The sequence below is a fragment of the Sander vitreus genome, chromosome 22, assembly GCF_031162955.1.
Source record: "Sander vitreus isolate 19-12246 chromosome 22, sanVit1, whole genome shotgun sequence".
Lineage (NCBI taxonomy): Eukaryota > Metazoa > Chordata > Actinopteri > Perciformes > Percidae > Sander > Sander vitreus.
The window spans coordinates 25,614,947-25,619,946 of NC_135876.1; the positions used below are offsets into that span (position 1 = coordinate 25,614,947).

General features: G+C 41.1%; 1 protein-coding gene across 1 annotated transcript in view; it reads left to right on the forward strand.

The window, feature by feature from the left end:
- The window catches only part of LOC144537092 (semaphorin-6D-like), a 112,846-nt gene that overhangs the window by 59,936 nt on the left and 47,910 nt on the right, over positions 1 to 5,000 (forward strand). The window contains exon 3 of the mRNA XM_078280523.1: positions 959 to 1,094. The gene's annotated coding sequence lies outside the window, so the exon portion shown is untranslated. The remainder of the gene's footprint in view (positions 1 to 958; positions 1,095 to 5,000) is intronic.

The following is a 5,000-nucleotide window of genomic DNA, read 5'->3' on the forward strand; positions in this document are numbered from 1 at the left end:
TGGCGTTGAACATCCTTCAGTGAGTCGAGGCTCTGACTCACGCCGCCTCTGTGCTGCTATGCAATCTCCCATGATCCTCCAGTGTTTGACCTCGTTAGGGCGGAGGGCGCCTCTAATTGGACGCCACTCGCCGTATAACAGTTCCCATCGCCGCTGGGAAAGGTTAACTCACACAGTACGACGCTAACGAGCGCCGGCCGCTTTGGGTTCATTAAGAGGAGGATTGGGTTCAATTGGCTCAGAGGCATTCACGGTGCATTCAGACGGCGTTCACACACACACACACACACACAGACAGACAGACAGACAGACATAAACACACACACACAAAAAGACAAACACACACAAAAAGACATAAACACACACACATACAGACACACAAAAAGACACACACACACACACACACACACATAGAGACACACACACACAGAGACACACATACAGACACACACACATAAACACACACACACAAAAAGACACAAACGCACACACACACACACAGACACATATACACACACACATATATAAACACACACACACACACATATAAACACACAGGCACACACACACACACACACACACACACACACACACACACACATACATAGAGACAAACATACACACACACACACATATATAAACACACACACACATATAAACACACACGCATGCACATCGCACACACACATACACACACACACACACACATACATAGAGACAAACATACACACACACATATATAAACACACATACACACACACACACACACACACACACACACACACACACACACACACACACACACACAGACACAGACACACACACACACACACACACACACACACACACACACACACACACACAGACCAAATCCTCGGACAAAGGCACAAGAACTTCTGAAGGAGCTCCAAAGGGAGTAAAAACTGCCATCTCATCGTCTGTTTTTGTGTTGTTGCAGGACCTCTGAGGGGGTCCACCCCCGCCTCCGACTTCCTGTTTACTTCCTGGAACACAGTGAGCATTTCCTGTCCCTTCACAACTGCGAGCTGTCTGTCCGGAGGCTTCAGCTGTCTCTCTGCGCAGATTTAAAGACTGTGAGTACGTTATCCTAAACGTTTATTGAGTTATTGATGCCTTTCAAAGAAGAGACAATCCAACGTCATTAGCCTGGTTGACACTAGACCCTTCCCAGATTACGTCTAAGTTTAGGCCACAAAAAGTGGCCCCTTACCCTAACCTTAACCCTTACCCTAACCTTAACCCTTACACCACTAAATGCCTAACCTTAACCCTTACCCTCACCTTAACCAGAACCTCATTCTAACCCTAATCCTAAAACCAGGTCTTAACCCTCAAACAGACCTTTAACCTTGTGGGGTGCAGCATTTTGGCCCCACAAGTATAGTGGACTCTCAGTTTTTGGACCCCACGAATATAGTTAAATAAGAACACACGCACACACACATGCACACACGCGCGCACACACACACACACACACACACACACAGAGCCAAAGACACACACACACACACACACACGCACACAAACAGACACACACACACACACACACGTACACAGAGCCAAAGACACACGCGCACACACACACACACATAGGGACAAAGAGACACACACACACACACAGAGCCAATGACACACACACACACGCACACACACACAGAGCCAAAGACACACACACAAACACACACACACACACACACAGAAAGAGACAGACACACACACACTCACACACGCACACAGAGCCAAAGACACACACACAAACACACACACACACACACACACACACACACACACACACACACACACACACACACACAGTGACAGTTTTCTTCAGTCACCCTGCTCTCTTTTTCCTTTGTTCGTTTCTACTTTTCCAGCTGTCTGCTTTCTTTTCGTTTTTCACTTTCTGACATGATTGGTCTTCTTTTCTTCTTCCTTTTTTCGGACTATTATTTCTTCCCGTTTCTCTCGCTGTATTACTCCTCTCTGATTCATTAGCCTCCATTCAGTCTCGTGCTTTCATTTTGTATTTCCTCTCACTTCCTTTTTAAAGTCTTATTGATTCTCTCCAGCTGACCTTCGGTTGCTATTACTCAGCTGTCACTGATAACCCTCTGCTCCCATTGGCTCTCATTTAGCATCCTGTAACACACACGCACGCACACACACACACACACACACACACACACACACACACACACACACACACACACACACACACACAGAGGCACACACACAGACACACATGCACTCACACACGTACACAGAGCCAAAGACACACACACACACACACACACACACACAGAGAGACCGACAGACACACACACACACACACACACACACACACACACACACACACACACACACAGAGACAGACAGACACACACAGACAGGCACACACACAGACACACATGCACTCACACACGTACACAGTGACAAAAACATCGGGAAAAGGGTCAAAAATAGTGACAAAAACATTTTGGAACTGGTCAAAAGTAGTGACTAAAACATTGGTAAAGGTTCGAAAATAGTGACAAAAACCTCAGGAAAAGGGTCAAAAGTAGTGACTAAAACATGTTGGAAAAGGGTCGAAAATAGTGACAAAAACATGTGGAAAAGAGTCGAAAATAGTGATAAAAACATTGGGAAAAGGGTCGAAAATAGTGACAAAAAAATGTGGAAAAGAGTCGAAAATAGTGACAAAAACATTGGTAAAGGGTCGAAAATAGTGACAAAAACCTCAGGAAAAGGGTCAAAAGTAGTGACTAAAACATGTTGGAAAAGGGTCGAAAATAGTGATAAAAACATCGGGAAAAAGGTCGACAATAGTGACAAAAACATGTGGAAAAGGGTCGAAAATAGTGACAAAAACATTGGGAAAAGGGTCGAAAAGTAGTGACAAAAACATGTTGGAAAAGGGTCGAAAATAGTGACAAAAACATTGGGAAAAGCGTCAAATAGTGATAAAAACATCGGGAAAAAGGTCGACAATAGTGACAAAAACATGTGGAAAAGAGTCGAAAATAGTGACAAAAACATGTGGGAAAAGGGTCGAAAATAGTGACAAAAACATGTTGGTAAAGGGTCGAAAATAGTGACAAAAACATCTGGGAAAAGAGTCGAAAATAGTGACAAAAACATTGGTAAAGGGTCGAAAATAGTGACAAAAACATGTGGAAAAGAGTCGAAAATAGTGACAAAAACATTGGTAAAGGGTCGAAAATAGTGACAAAAACGTGGAAAAGGGTCGAAAATAGTGACAAAAACGTGGAAAAGGGTCGAAAATAGTGATAAAAACATGTTGGAAAAGGGTCAAAAGTAGTGACAAAAACATGTTGGAAAAGGGTCGAAAATAGTGACAAAAACATGTTGGAAAAGGGTCGAAAATAGTGACTAAAACCTCAGGAAAAGGGTTGAAAATAGTGACAAAAACATGTTGGGAAAAAGGGTCGAAAAATAGTGACAAAAACATGTGGAAAAGAGTCGAAAATAGTGACAAAAACATTGGGAAAAGGGTCGAAAATAGTGACAAAAACATTGGTAAAGGGTCGAAAATAGTGACAAAAAACGTGGAAAAGAGTCGAAAATAGTGACAAAAACATTGGTAAAGGGTCGAAAATAGTGATAAAAACGTGGAAAAGGGTCGAAAATAGTGGCAAAAACATGTGGAAAAGGGTCGAAAATAGTGGCAAAAACATGTGGAAAAGGGTCGAAAATAGTGACAAAAACATCGGGAAAAGGGTCGAAAATAGTGACAAAAACATGTTGGAAAAGGGTCGAAAATAGTGGCAAAAACATTGGGAAAAGGGTCGAAAATAGTGACAAAAACATGTGGAAAAGGGTCGAAAATAGTGACAAAAAAATTGGGAAAAGCGTCAAATAGTGATAAAAACATGCGGGAAAAAGGTCGACAATAGTGACAAAAACATGTGGAAAAGAGTCGAAAATAGTGGCAAAAACATTGTTGGAAAAGAGTCGAAAATAGTGACAAAAACATGTTGGAAAAGTGTCGAAAGTAGTGACAAAAACATGTTGGAAAAGTGTCGAAAGTAGTGACAAAAACATGTTGGAAAAGTGTCGAAAATAGTGATAAAAACATGTTGGAAAAGGGTCGAAAATAGTGACAAAAACATGTTGGAAAAGGGTCGAAAATAGTGACAAAAACATGTGGAAAAGGGTCGAAAATAGTGACTAAAACCTCAGGAAAAGGGTCAAAAACAGTGACAAAAACATTGGTAAAGGGTCGAAAATAGTGACAAAAACATGTTGGAAAAGGGTCGAAAATAGTGACAAAAACGTGGAAAAGAGTCGAAAATAGTGACAAAAACATGTTGGAAAAGGGTCGAAAGTAGTGACAAAAACATGTTGGAAAAGGGTCGAAAATAGTGACAAAAACATGTTGGAAAAGGGTCGAAAATAGTGACAAAAACATGTAGGAAAAGGGTCGAAAATAGTGACAAAAACATGTGGAAAAGGGTCGAAAATAGTGACTAAAAACATCAGGGAAAAGGGTCGAAAATAGTGACAAAAACATTGGGAAAAGTGTCGAAAATAGTGATAAAAACATGTTGGAAAAGTGTCGAAAATAGTGACAAAAACATGTTGGAAAAGGGTCGAAAATAGTGATAAAAACATTGGGAAAAGCGTCAAATAGTGATAAAAACATTGGGAAAAAGGTCGACAATAGTGATAAAAACATCGGGAAAAAGGTCGACAATAGTGATAAAAACATGTGGAAAAGAGTCGACAATAGTGACAAAAACGTGGAAAAGGTCGACAATAGTGACAAAAACATGTTGGAAAAGAGTCGAAAATAGTGACAAAAACATGTTGGAAAAGTGTCGAAAATAGTGACAAAAACATGTTGGAAAAGGGTCGAAAATAGTGACTAAAACCTCAGGAAAAGGGTCAAAAATAGTGACTAAAACCTCAGGAAAAGGGTCAAAAACAGTGACAAAAACATGTTGGAAAAGGGTCGAAAA